The sequence below is a fragment of the Puntigrus tetrazona genome, chromosome 25 (assembly GCF_018831695.1).
Source record: "Puntigrus tetrazona isolate hp1 chromosome 25, ASM1883169v1, whole genome shotgun sequence".
Classification (NCBI taxonomy): domain Eukaryota; kingdom Metazoa; phylum Chordata; class Actinopteri; order Cypriniformes; family Cyprinidae; genus Puntigrus; species Puntigrus tetrazona.
In genome coordinates, this window is record NC_056723.1 from 3,571,216 (window position 1) to 3,586,625 (window position 15,410).

A 15,410-nucleotide genomic window follows, 5' to 3' on the forward strand; every position below is an offset into this window, starting at 1 on the left:
TCAAAGGCCCCCAAACCTCCTTTCATTTCAGGCCGAGCGATGAGAATAGACGCGTGTCTCTGTCTGTCTGTCTAACATAAAGAGAAGTCCATCGAGCAGAGGACACGCAGATTTACTCAGCTAACCGCCGGACGCAGTGAAACGCCTCCTGACACACGTCCTGTTTAATGTCCGAGCATCAAAGCAGAAACTCCCCGATGGACGAGCGCACCGGTTCGTCCCGGGCAGACGGAGAACATCAGAGGATCTAAACAGAATGGGTCCAAAACAAGTTTGATTCTTCCCCGTTCACCTGCCAGAGAGAGTACTAGTCACATCTGTTCAACTAGGGTTAGTTCTGTCATTCACTCACGCTCAAAAACCTGTATGCCTTAACTTTTCTGTTGAAAAATACACACACTTTTCGCTAATTTATATTCTTAAGGTCACAAAAATTTAATCGTCAAGGGCAAATAAATTCACGAATAAAAACTAATTAAAATAATGAAAAAGTTTTGTTTGCATAATATATGTGTGTGCATAAAAATATGCACAGATTCATGTATATATTTAAGCAAAATACGTTGCATTTATATATTACATATATTGCAGAATTTATATACGTATAAATATTTGCGATGTATAAATGTATACAGAATATGTATACATAACTATACACGATATAAACTTTTATTAACCATTTGTCATTTGTCAGCACTAATATAATATATTTTTTTATAATAGATTTTATTTAAAGTAATATTTAAAATATACATTTTTGGCTTCACTATACCTTGTTTTATGCATGTTTTTGTTCCTTGGGGTTAAGAAGATGACATTAACCAAAAGATTTCGAATATATATATATATATATATATATATATATATATATATATATATATATATATATATATATATATATATATATATATATATTTTTTTTATAATTAAACACAATCTCAAATAAAATTAATATACAGATACAAACAGATATTTTTAAACTACTGATAAATGAAATAAATACTTAAACCTACCTATTTTTGCATACAATCTATTAACATAAAAAAGCCTAATTCAAGATATTAATAAATATTATATGTGTACTCATAAAACTCATAAAATTATGGAACGGATTGTAACATTTGGTAAATTACAGTACTTAGCTACTTTAGTACAACTGTACTTAGAACAATCCAAACATAAGATCCTTCACAGATTTAAAGAAGGGCTTTAGATAAAGTAGGATGACTTTTACTGACCCTTCAGGGCACTTTTATGTTGATTTTTCCTTAACATGTAAGCAGAGATGTCCACTAATGTGTTTGTTAAGGAACCTCGTACCTGATTCTCATTCAAATCCCATTATCAGCATCCTCCAACGGATAAAGCTCCCAAACTCCTGCCTTCCTATCTCGAAACACATGAATAAGTAAACAGACATCTAATTTTTGTGGAATGTAGGATTTTCTTATCGTCTTGTGGAAGTATCCCACGCCTGACCTTTTCCCGGAGGACGACAAACACAGCCCAAGGTCCCTGAAGTCCATCTGCTGGGGGTCTCAATCACCGATCTCGCACACACACACACACACACACACACACACACACACACACACACGGGTGTTTTCAGTGCGTTACTGTTGTCGTAAGCGATTACGACCTCTAGCTGTGTCTCAGAAGGGGGCGAAGCAAATGTCAGCGACCTTCACAATGACAATAACCACCATTAAAAAGAAATTAAAGCGAGCGTTCTTGGAGTCTCGGGATGCTGGAAATATCAGCAGGCAGAATCACCGATTCCCCCCTCCGTGTTTTAAACCCGCATCCGCCAAGGACGCCGAACAATAGCCAGACGAGGCTTTCAGATCGCATTTTCTTCCAAATTTCTACTTCCCGGCGGAAAAAGGAGAACGCCGTTTTTTCCCATTCGGAGAAAAGAGCAACCACATCTAACAAATAATAACGCTGTCAGCCGCTGATTTGGCCCCGCGCACCGTGAGCTAGACTCAGTTGGCCGCTTGTCTCGCGTTGCTGTAGAGATGGAGATAACAATGCGGTTCACATAGAGACCAGGATGAAGATGGGAAATATGAGTGGCGTTCTGCTGATACGACTGAAACAAACGCTGAAGATCTGTCAATAACAGAGCCTCGGAGGTGTAGTTTGTGTTTTAGTTTCGCTAGGCCTCGGCTTTCTTGATATTGAGCTACGAGATCACACGTCGCTTGTTTGCTCAGAAACGCTGCCACATTTTGAGGGATTTTTGTCTGGTGCATTATTAAAATATATATATATATATATATATGTGTGTGTGTGTGTGTGTGTGTGTGTGTGTGAAACTTACACAGTATTGAATAGTTTTTTGCTTAACTGAAATAAAATCTAAATATTATTTAATTTAGAAATGACAAAAAATATCTAAAATATTTTAAGTTTTTGTAAAAATCGAATCTAAAATAAATGACCCCTCTGGGATTTTTTTTTTGGATAGACCCTAAAGGATTTTTAATCGAACCGATAAGAGCAATACGTCAATCAGATCTGTGAAGTGTACACACGATAATATCAAAATTTGTTCTTTTGTAAAATCAAGACTGAAATAAAATTGATTACAGCTAAAATATTAAATAACAAAAAAAAATGAAATTAAATAATGATTAATTGTGATTAATCACATCCAAAATAAAAGGCTTTTGTGTACATATGTGTGTGTGCTATATATATATATATATATATATATATATATATATATATATATATATATATATTATTTTCACAAAAACATTTAGAATGCAGTTAATCATTGCGCAGCACTAGAAATAATATAAAAAAAGTTGACACCTATTTCAAAATATCACTAACTGGCATAACAGTTTATAAATAACAGTAAAATAACCCTGCTATCCAATTCTTTTCTTATTAAACTTAAAATATAAAAATAAAAGCTAATTGGAAATATTCATCAAATATCGTATGGGCTTTTATGAAACTGTAAAAAATTGATTGGATGTTATTCTTACATGAGATTTGCAACAAAAAGTTGATGTAAAATGTTTGTACATTTATTAAAACAAAGAAAATAACAAAGTAATCTTTATTTTTTATATATATATATATATAGGCAAATGATTCAAATCATTTTAAAAATAATTATATTAGTTATTTCCTGATTCTACTGGTGTGTAACAGGTGTGTAGTACAAATACATTCATAGATATGTTAGGTCTGCCAGGTTTGAATTTGACCCCGATAATAATTTATTAATAAATAATACAATTAAAGGTATCGTTAAGCTAGTATTACTAAACAATCAGCTTCTTGATGCATACAGTGTTCACACTTTAAAAAAGTTCTTGCCATTTTTCCTCGATTTCAGTGGCTTCTCGGCTCCTAAGGCATTATGGGATAGTCTGCGTAACGTGTAGCACAAAACTGCACACAAGAATGACTTAAGGGACAGCGAGACACTGTTTTGTATATGAAGACACCATTATGTCGCGTCTAATGATCTAGAACAAATTCAAGCGTGCTTTAGAGATAACCAAGTCAATATTTAATGACTTTGATGCTTATTTCTCTGTTGGAAAAAAAAGAAAACATAGGCTTTCGTGAATTAATTTGACTCTCAGCTGCTTCATCAGTCGCCATATTTACTCTTCCAGCAATCACGCAAGACTGGGAGTCTAAAAGGCTTTGAACTTTGTTTAAAAAATAAAAAAGGTATTAATTTAGGACAAATTAAAATAATAATAATAAATCAATAAAAAATATATAATATAATATAATATAATATAATATAATATAATATAATATAATATAATATAATATAATATAATGTATAATTTCCTGGATGTTTAATGGAAATCAAGACAAAAAAGCTGGAGTTGGAAAAATGCAGTAATGTTGGCCTAATCCACATATTCCTCGCAAATGCAATAATGCCGTCTCGTGTGACGAATAAAAAATAAAACAAAGCCAAACCGAACACATGCAGACACAAAAACCAGTAAACTGGATCTGTCCTAAATATGACTGACAGAGACGAGGGACTCGCGCATACATTATAATGAGTTGTTTTCCCGAGCTGTGAAAGTCAATCTGTAAATGATCTCAACAGATTGCTGCAACACTTCCACTCTTATCCAACTGTTACCAGCGTCACGTTAGCGTCGACGTCGTCTTGTCTGTGCATTCGACTCTTCTTAAAGCCATTTCAAATATACAAAAGCAAATATTTAAAATGGCCTTTTTTTTAAACGAACGTTCCATTTTGAAACATTACCGGAACGTTGCTTTTCGGTGTTACCCTAACGTTCTAAGACGAGCAGTTAAAAGCAGTGCATTATAATATTGCATTTCTCCATGAAAAAAGTAACTAATTACATTGCTTAGTTACTTTTTATGGAAAGTAATGCGTTGGACTACTACTTTTTTCACCCGGGCAGGTTCTGATTGTTTGTTTTAAACATAAAAAGTGATTTTCCTGCACTATAACACCACAGTCATTTTCCATTCAGAGCTCTTTCAGCGTGCTTTCGCGAGCAGAGGGATATAATTCTCCTTCACCTGTGCAGAAGTCTCCTCTGCTGCTCAGAGATACCAGGCTTGTCATTCCAATGTTTTGTTGCTCTTTTTTGATCATCAAAGATTCAGGCGCTGGTTTACCAGGATAAAACCCGAGAGACAGAGACAGTCTTTCATGATATGTATGTGTCTGGAAGTTTAATGCAACGACGGGGGAGCGCTGGAGCTATGTTAGGCCATGCAGGCTTTTGATGGACAATTTTGAGGCAGTGCTGATCTTCTGGAGATCATGTTGATGTTCATCCGCCATTCTGTTTGACCGGCTCAAGATCTTCACCTGATCTTTAATTAAACCAGGCCCTGTTTGAGTCATTTTACAGCATATCTTACAACATATCTTTTTTTTTTTTAATAGTTTAAACGCCCAATACTTGATTGATTAATACTTCTTTTAAACTTTTTTACAAACCGAGCTGTAACAGCTGGCATCAGTGAAAAAGACGGATTTTTACACTTTACTTTCAAATTCAAATAGTAATATAAATGTAAATATTTTATTTATTTTATATATTATTTATATATAAAGATATATTATTTAATATGATATAAATGTATGTTATAAATATATTATTTAATATTTAAAAAAAATACAAATAGTTTTAATGTTTTAACGTAATTACTTAAAGAATAGAAATAATAATATAAAATATTATTATTGATGATTATTATTGTTTAATTCATATATAATTAATATTATTAATAACTTTGTACAAAATGAATAATAATAACATAATTAGTGCTAGTAGTATATCATTATTTATTACTAATAATTATTATATATGATAGCATAATAATAATGCGTCAACTACCCATATATAGATTTTTAAAAAATACAACATAATTTACAGCATTTAACAGAAAATATATTTGAATGTATATCCTTGTCTTGAATTATATTCCTCCATGCTACTCACAAACTGGCCTAAATATTAATAGTCACTCAAAATCTCAAGCCACTGACTCATTTCTACCGTCACACACTATCAAACGTCATATGGGCCAGAATTACTGTTCTTGACTCAGGATTTGTGTCTGACGGTAAACTACCCTCGTCTCAGACATGTGGCGGCTCTAAAAATGGCCGTGGGTTTTGTAATGTGGTCACACGACTGCACCGAGCGACTCCACCCACGGGAAGACCGGCCCAAACTCTCTCCATCTGCTCCCAGAACACCGTCCCTCTCCGCTGAACACACGCCAATGCCGCTTCGCAAGTGTTTTCACGCAACGCAACCTGCTGCCATTAGTTGAAGCTGCACATGCACAGAAAGCCTGCTCCTGGTCTGTTTGTTTTGGGTTCCCGCTTCTATCCCAGAAGCCCACGGGAAGGGTCAGATGGTTTAAATGTTCCTGTTGACATTATTCAGCAGCTGTCTGAATCACAAGCCTGTCAGCAGCACAGCAAAGACGCTCCGCTACCGTGTGTGTGTGTGTGTGTGTGTGTGTGTCAGGATGCGTGTGTGTGTAAGGATGTGTATGTGAATGCGTGAGGATGGATGTGTGTGTGAGTGCATGAGGGTTTGTGTGCGTGTGTCTGTGTGTGTATGAGGGTGTGTGTAAGTATTTGTGTGTGTGAGGGTGAGCATGTGTGTATGTGAGGTTGTGTGTGTAAGGGTTTGTGTGTGTGCTTGTGTGTGAGAGTGTGTGTGTGTGTGAGGGTGAGGGTTTGTGTGAGGGTGAGCGTGTGTGTGTGTATGTGAGAGGTGTGTGTGTGTGTGTGTGTGTGAGGGTGAGCGTGTGTGTATGTGAGGGTGTGTGTGTGTGTGTGTGTGAGGGTGAGCGTGTGTGTATGTGAGGGTGTGTCTGTGTGTGTGTGTGTGAGGGTGAGGGTTTGTGTGAGGGTGAGCGTGTGTGTATGTGAGGGTGTGTGTGTGTGTGTGTGTGTGTGTGTGTGTGAGGGTGAGTGTGTGTGTGTGTGTGTGTGGTGAGGTTGTGTGTGTAAGGGTTTGTGTGTGTGCTTGTGTGTGAGAGTGTGTGTGTGTGTGAGTGTGTGTGAGAGGTGAGGGTTTGTGTGAGGGTGAGCGTGTGTGTATGTGAGGGTGTGTCTGTGTGTGTGTGTGTGTGTGTGTGTGTGTGTGTGTGTGTGTGAGGGTGAGCATGTGTGTATGTGAGGGTGTGTGTGTGTGTGTGTGTGTGAGGGTGAGCGTGTGTGTATGTGAGGGTGTGTCTGTGTGTGTGTGTGTGTGTGTGTGAGTGTGTGTGAGTGTGTGTTGTGTGTGTGTGTGTGTGTGTGGTGTGTGTGTGTGTGTGTGAGTGTGTGGTAAGTGTGTGTGTGTGTGTGAGGGTGTGTCTGTGTGTGTGTGTGAGTGTGAGTGAGCATGTGTGTATGTGAGGGTGTGTGTGTGTATGTGAGGTTGTGTGTGTAAGGGTTTGTGTGTGTGTGAGAGTGTGTGTGTGTGTGTAAGGGTTTGTGTGTGAGAGTGTCTGTGTCTGTGAGGGTTTGTGTGAGGGCGTGTGTGTATGCGAGGTTGTGTGTGTGTAAGGGTTTATGTGTGTGCTTGTGTTTGAGAGTGTCTGCGTGTGAGGGATGTGTGTGTGTGTGTGTGTGTGTGTGTGTGTGTGTGTGTTAACACTGGCAGTTAAATGCTGCATTCCCATTTTTGTAACACTTGTGTCTTTTCCTGACAGAAATCATTGTCTGACAGTTTTGGCTGCTGTTTTCTAGTAATCACAGGCACTTTCTGTTTCCTCTTCTTCACTGACACTGAAACACTTCTCACACACGGAGGTGTGAATTCATAACTGCGAGGCTCGTTTGAGGAAGAGGCGATTTAGCGAGCACAATCTGTCTCCTGTTGTTTTTTTTTATGTGTTGTGTGTGTGTGTGTGTGTGTGTGTGTGAAACTGCTGATGATGGTTTAGATCCAGAAAGCCCAGCGGCAAACATCTGCTTGGGTTCCACACAAGAAAGCAAAAAAAAGCAACATCACACAAGGAGATGCGTCATCTTTATTCTGCATGGCTCTTTACATGCACACTCACATATACTTGGGAAACCCATAATGCTTATAAGATGTGAGCTTTATGAAGATGTTCGAATTTAATTCCATTTACAATCTTAATTTTGAATTTATCCAACCACCTAACTAAAGAATGCAATTTCTCAAGGTCCAATTAAGTCGAAAGTATTTTATATGAAATAAAATATAAAACAAAATAAACTTATGTACAAAACTACAAAATAAATAATAATGTAATAAATTTAAATACATTTATTAAAAATAATAAATACAATTAATGATGTAATAATTATAGTAATATTATTTTATATATATTTTATATTAGTGAAAATATGTAAGATAATTTGGTAATTTCAAATTTGAGTTTAAAATCAAATTTTAAGTATTTTTACTTCTGCTTACACATTGACTCACATTATTTTAGTAAACCTCTGGTGGATATATTAAGACAATAATTATGTTATAGCTGGTAACTGTTTATTAAACAAATATTCAAATTACTTAAAAAAATTAAAACCAATCATGTTAAAAGTGAATGCATCACAACATTATAATATACAGCACAAAAGTGATTAATATTTGTAAAAAAAAATGAGAAATTAGTGCTATGAAATGATTGTGATAAATCATATCCAAAATAAAGGTTTTTGTTTACAAATTATGCTTATATCTGTATATCTAATATATTTATACAAACATTGCATATGTGTATATATATATATATATATATATATATATATATATATATATATGTAAATACATATTTTCTAAATATATATTACGTGTGTATATATGTGTATTTATATAATAAATATACACAGTACACTTACATATATTATGTGAACAAAAATATAAAATAAAATATGGGAAATGAGCATGTACAATTAAATATATGAGATATGAGCAGGTGAATTAAACAGAACAGATATTTAGTATTAATAAATATCAATGATTTACAATTTAAAAATCACCCACACCCTGGCCCAAAAAAACCAGAACCACATTTTTAATAATCCAATCAAGTCCCAGTTCCCTCCATTTTGAATCAGTATCACTCAAATATGTCACATTACGTAAACGAAATAGGTTGCCAGTGCCTTTTCGTGGAAACAAGGCAACATTAGGGGCTTGATCCATCAGGATTTAACTGGATTGCGAAAAGTGGGCTACGATATTATTTGTTAAATTTATTTTCCCCATCCGCACAGCATCCTCGGTTACATCAGCAGAGAAAATGATGAAGATTTACTAAAATAACGCGCACTAATGAATCACGCAACAAGGCCAGAGGCGCTCGTTAAGAAAGTAAATAGGGTCAATTTTAATTTCACGTTGACTTAAAGGCATGAAATGGCTATTCTGGATGCCATTCAATCATTAGAGCTCTTCCTGTCACTACAGCTGTACACGACATTTAAATGCATTACTCGGAGAAATCATCTCCGGATGTGAAGGTTTGAACGATTGTTCTTTTGAAGGGGAAGATAGCGGCAGGTAAAAATGCGCGTCTTGTGTTTCTCATTAGATGCGAGAAGCAGCCGTTTTCTCTCCCTCCCCCCCGCACGACCGTTCGGCTGCCTGCGGCACAAGTTTATTTAATAACGCGCACAGCGTAAATGCATTTCCTGCGCATTTCACGGGCCGATTTACAGTCCGACGTTCTTCGAAATCTCATCTCGTTACATTATCAGACATCTGTGTTTTATAGCAGACGGCGCGCAGAGAAAACACACAGATCGATAGCAGCGAACCGGCTGCGGGGTCTTCGGCGATGCTCGCAAAGCGAGTAATGTGGATAGAGTCGTGCGTACGTTTGGTGTGAAGTGCTCGGTGGAAGCCGACGGCTGTACGACATGCTTTCAACCTCAAAAACCATAAACAGAACTGGATAGAGGTGCCGGCAAAATGTGTTTATGCCATGTTTCGTTCAGGGAATTCTAGGCCTCTGAAAGCTTAGAGCATCAGATATTGTTACTGGATATTGTTTACACCTTTAAATATGAAATGCAGCTCTATCATCCATACTTCAACGCAAACTGTGACGTAACGGACCATTTCAAACCAAACCGCTCAGCTCTTCATGTTATCAAATGAAGCCCTAGCATTATCATTCACACAAAAGGCACAAATAAAGCTTTTTTTTTTTCTGCAGTGTCATGCTGTGCTTGCTAAATCTTAAAAACAACAAATGATGAATGTTAAAGACTTAGCACCTCTAAAGATGATGTCACTTCCTCGCGATTATATAGGATTTCAAAAGACATGTTTAAGGAACTCAACATGTCTTTTTAAATCCACCACTGAAAAAAATAAATAAATAAAAAAAAAAATAAATAAATAAAAAAAAAAATAAATAAATAAATAAATATATATATATATATATATATATATATGTATGTATATACACACATATATATATATATATATATATATATATATATATATATATATATATATATATATATGTATGTATACACATATATAATTTATTTTATTTTTTAGTGACTTTTTATCTTACATTTCAGACTTTTTTCTTACGATTCAGAGTTTTCTCTAAATTGCTAGCGTAATTCTCGCAATTCACACTTTTTTTATTCTCACAATTGCGCATTTACATCTTGCAATTCTGCCTTTTTCTCTGAACTGCGTGATACGAACTCGCAATCGCATGTTATAAATTTAGAAAATTCGTAATTCTCACAATTCTGTTTTTTGGCAACTGCGATTTTTTGCTTATACTATTATACATATTTTAAATAGAATCTGGCTATACGGAAAATGCATATGCCTTAAAATACTGAAAAATGTTGTTTTGAATAATACAATTTGAAAGGAGTACTATTAAGGTACAGTGCTGACTGTATAACTAGCTTCTTTTGAAAACTCTGTAAGTCTATGGCATGCACTCTTTTTTAAAAACTGCACTGAATGCGCTAGTATCGGTTTGTCTTCATCAGGTTTGTCTAATTATAAATGGGATCCAGAGTCTCCATCTGCTCACAAACACAAGAACTCCTGCCAAACAACACTCTCTGTGTTTCTCTCTCTCTCTCTCTCTCTGTCTGACTTTTTTCTGTCTCTGTCTCTTTCTCTCTCTCTCTTCCTGCAGTCGATTGATCAACAGCTCCCCCTACAGGTTCGCAAGGAATCTTTTTTCCTCTGGTTTCCTATGTGGCTTGGTGTATGCTACAGATGAGCCCGTTGTGAAGGCAGAGGTTGTGTTTCGCATCTTAGTTCTGATTCCAGAAAAGTCCAGTTGATTGTCTCTCACGGTTCCTTTGGCTCTGGTCTCTGTGTTGTTGCGGCCCGGCTCTGCCAGATTCCCTCAGGAAACTCAGCAGGTGTTGCTAATCAAAAGCGTCGTAAGTGCAACCAGCTTCTCGCAAACTCCACGCCATTATTTTAGTTTATCTGTTTGTTTATGTTCTTGTGGCGACTGTGAGGCGTTTATTGACCCAGAGCTGATAGTGTGTCCCCCGCAGGGCCTCTGGATGGACGCCCGTCACTGATACTGTTCGGGTCTGATACACACCTCATAAAGCAAGCAAGCCTCATCAACTTGAGTCGAGGTCAACCAATCAGAGAAGCCACTGTTACCATGGAAACCGCGTGTGCGTCAACATGCAAAAAAGTCAATTTATTAATAAATATTCAGCATTTTTTTACTCATGGCTTTGTCTTTACCCTTGTAAATAATAAAAAAAACATATAAAATTAATTTTAGTATTTATATATATATATATATATATATATATATATATATATATATATATATATATATATATATATATATATATATAATGTAATATGTTTTTAAACATGCAGAATATATATTTACCAATACAGATTATATTTTATTATTCTTTTATTTACTGACATTAAATTAAAATTAAATGAATAAATAAACTATAGCTTCTCTATTCTTTTTTTTATTTATTATTTAAAAAAAACCTTGGTACATGTACAACATTAAGCTAACTGAAGCTTGCTCTTTTGTTGATTTCGCCAGTTCTTTGATGACATAATCTTCCAGGAAGTGACATCATCGCGGAGGGAAATCAACTGCAAAAACATCAGTAAGTATAACCATTGATTTGTTGGATTCTGTTCTATCTTGTGGTCTCGTTTGGCACTTCAGAATAATCGTGCTACAATTACATCATTTTGTGTTCAGAATTAGCAAAGTCAACACCCTCGTCTAAGATAAGAGTGAATAATAGCTAGTTTTGGCATCTTGTTATGTTCTCTCAGTCGCTCTCTCTCTCTTTCATTGTGTAAATGATCAAGTCCTAATACAAAAACACATTTAACAGGCACAATCGCAATCACCCAAAGAGACTGAATTGGACTTGTAATGCTTCTTCTACTTCATTCAGTGCCTCGTAAGTTCATGGAGGATGACTCAAATGCTGTGATTCATGACGGAGCCGGTCGGTTTGCTTCTTAGAACTCTTTACTGAAGCCTTTTCTGAAATGCCCGTGGAGAAAATGAATGAGGGAAATACTTCCCCAGACCAAATCACTGCTGCTGCCTATTGAACAGAGTAACAATCAAGCCCTCAGCGAAGTATGAACGGCGCGGGCATACAATAATGCCCTTGTCTAGCGTATATGACGGACAACTGTTTGATATATAGTTTTGTTTTTAATCGTAGAAATAGCAGGTTTGTCGCACAGATTCATTCAATAACGATGTGCACAAGAGTTCATTATCCAGAGATACATCTATTTATTTATTTATCTATCAAATATTAGAATGTATCATGTCAATTTTTTTTATGTAGGTCTTTGTAACAATATATATCTTTTTGCAACAAAAACAATCTCATCAGGCTTATTTAGAACATAATATCTCCATCTAATGATCACAGAGCAGTCACAAAACAACTAATTAAACGCAATTGTAATCGGGACTATTTTGATTAATTGACACTGTGCTTTTAACCCCTAACCTATTTGTCAGTTTTTAATCATTAAAATATAATAAAATTAAATTATGGTTTTTAATTGAAACATTATGTTATATAATGAAATTATAATATTTTACATATTTATTAAAATATTTATTATACATCCAATTATATTAAAAGTATTTCTCTTAAAAGTATTCATAAATGACATCATATATTTATTTATTAGATATATTTAAATAACGTTTTTGGTAAATACATGCATGCTTGTGTGTGTCTGTGTGTATTTATATATACAGTCATGTGAAAAAGTTAGGACACCCTGTTGAATTCCATGGTTTTCTGGAAAAAAAAAAAAAAATATCCGGTCCTTAGAAAGTTATTTTTAAATAAAGCCACACATAAACAATGTCACATGACAGTGTCATTACTTGATTAATAAAAACAAAGACAAGATGGAAAAGCCATGTGTGATTAAAGTTAGGGCAACCTATGGTTCAGTTGCTTGTAGATATACTTTTAGCAGCAATTACCTGAAGTATTCATATGAATACATCAGTCTCCACATCATTGTGTAAGAATTTTGGCCCACTCTTCTTTACAACCTTTCTTCAGTTTATTGGGGTTTGAGGGCATTTGTTAACACAGACCTGGACTATAACTGGACTATTGCACAACCTTGATTCTTTTCTCTTCAGCCGTTCTGTTGAAGATTTGCCAATGTGCTTGGGATCACTGTCCTGTTGAATCACCCGTTCTTGGCCAAGCTTGTCCCGTAATTTGTCATGAACTGTATCGTCAGCGTAGTTCTTGGGTTGTCTGCCGTTTCTCTGAGCGTTATATGATACTTGGCTTTGTTTTAACACACTGCTCAAGGCTCCAGACCAGCAAACTGTATACTTAAGTAAAGTTCAAGTATAATTTTTAGCTTATGTAGTAAGAGTACAAATAGCAAGTATAAAATTGGCCAACTTTCTAGTATATAAAAGTTTATTAATATTATACTTGTAGGTACTTGTTACTACACTCGTATAGCCTTGGTAAACTATTACTTTGGTCGTTTTATAATGCAAGTACACTTTTCTTTTTAGTGAATTTACATCATAAAATGTAGTCTAGATTAAGTCAATCAACTGCCCAAAGTTTGACAGCCATTATTATCTCTTCATTTTTGATGTTTTGTGTTTGATGATGTTAGGTTTCTTCTTCAGTTGTGTGTTTTTTGGAAATCCTGTACAGAAGATGTGTACTAGCATCCCCTACCACCTTCTAGGAGCACAAGTATAGCTCAAGTATACTTAAATGCCTTTTTAAATACATCTCTGAGAATTGCATAAAGCCCATTTCTGAGAAGTACATAAAAAGCAGACTAAAAGTATGCTTTGCTATTTTTGGTTTAAAAGAGGTGAACTAATAGCATGAATAAACTTGATTTTTGTAAGATAACTGATTAGCAGAGACTGAACGCAACTTCATTCCCATTGACAATAAGGGTGTCCTAATTTAGTCACACATGGCTTGTTTTTGTTAAATAAACAACGACACAGTTTAATATGTCATATATTGTTGCTCATTTGTTTTTGTTTTTTTTATGTCCTGATAAGGAAAATCTGGGAATTCAACAGGGCGTCCTAACTTTTTCACATGACTGTACATAATAAATAAACGCAGCATACGTGCATATGTTATATAAACGAAAACCTATTTCTCAGGAGTTTTGGGATCGCACATGTTCTACTGTTGCGTTGTTTAATGTGTTTCCAGAATGATTAGTTCACAGCTGAGGTGACAGCTAACAGATGAAGGCTAATGGACGGCTCTCTCCAGATGTTCAGACTGATCAACGCCAAACAGACATCTGACTGTAGTTCACACGCGTGTCGGCTGGATGTCGAGTCTAAAACAGAAAACACACACCGGGGGCTTTTTTTTAACCAGTCAGAGTGTGTTTTAAAGCGGGAAGGAGAGAGGTTTGCGTCTCTGAGGGTTTCCTGCTCTCCTTCCTGCTGGGCTTCGTTTTACTCCTGGAGATTTTTGATGAGTTCTTTTGGAAAACATCCCTAAAACACTGCTTTCCCTCTCTCTCTCTCGATCTTTTTTTCTGCTCTCAGCATGAGAGAACAGGAGAATTTACTCAGACCCAGGAGGAGCTCGGTGATGGGGGAGAGAGAAATCATCATGAATACAAATCCAGGCAGAGAGAATTGAAAGGTCTCCTGTTCTTCTGAATGTGTTTTTTGTTTGTGTCTAGAGGGGCATCACGCTGTAATTATTGACTTTTCTTTGTCTAGCTCTTTTTCATCCTCTAAGAGAGAGGGAGGAGTGGAAGCCTGTCATCTATTCCCCAGCGACTCTCACTCAGGTTAAAATGCCGAAATCACAGAGCGGCTGCGGTGTGTTCAACACTAACTCGTGTGTGTGTGTGTGTGTGTGTGTCTCTCTGTTTGAAAGGGTCATATCTTGGAAGGAAACTATTGCACACTGTCATTTGCATACCTGCGCGTGCATAAAAGCTTTGCTCCATTCGCAGCATAAATTTGGTCAAACATTGAAGAAGTCAGATTATTTCAATTGAGGGCGGGCCTGTGAAATAATTAGCATAACACACGCCCAAAACATCTCCATATATGCTTTCCCCAGAGATATGAGCGTATAAAAAAATGATTATTTAGCCGAGTGTTTTTCACCTGGTTTTAAACAATTCTTAAAATTCCTTAATATAGGGAATTTTATATGGTGAATATCCAAAATAACATGCATATCTGTCTTTATATATGAGGGTTATTGTTATAAGAGTTAGAGTTATAAAAATATTTTAAATAGCACTTTCCATTCACATTTTTACAATTCTATAAAATACCTAAACATTTGTGTATATATTCTATACAGATTTGTTAACAAATTAAATATATATATATATATATATATATATATATATATATATATATATATATATATATATATATATATATATAGT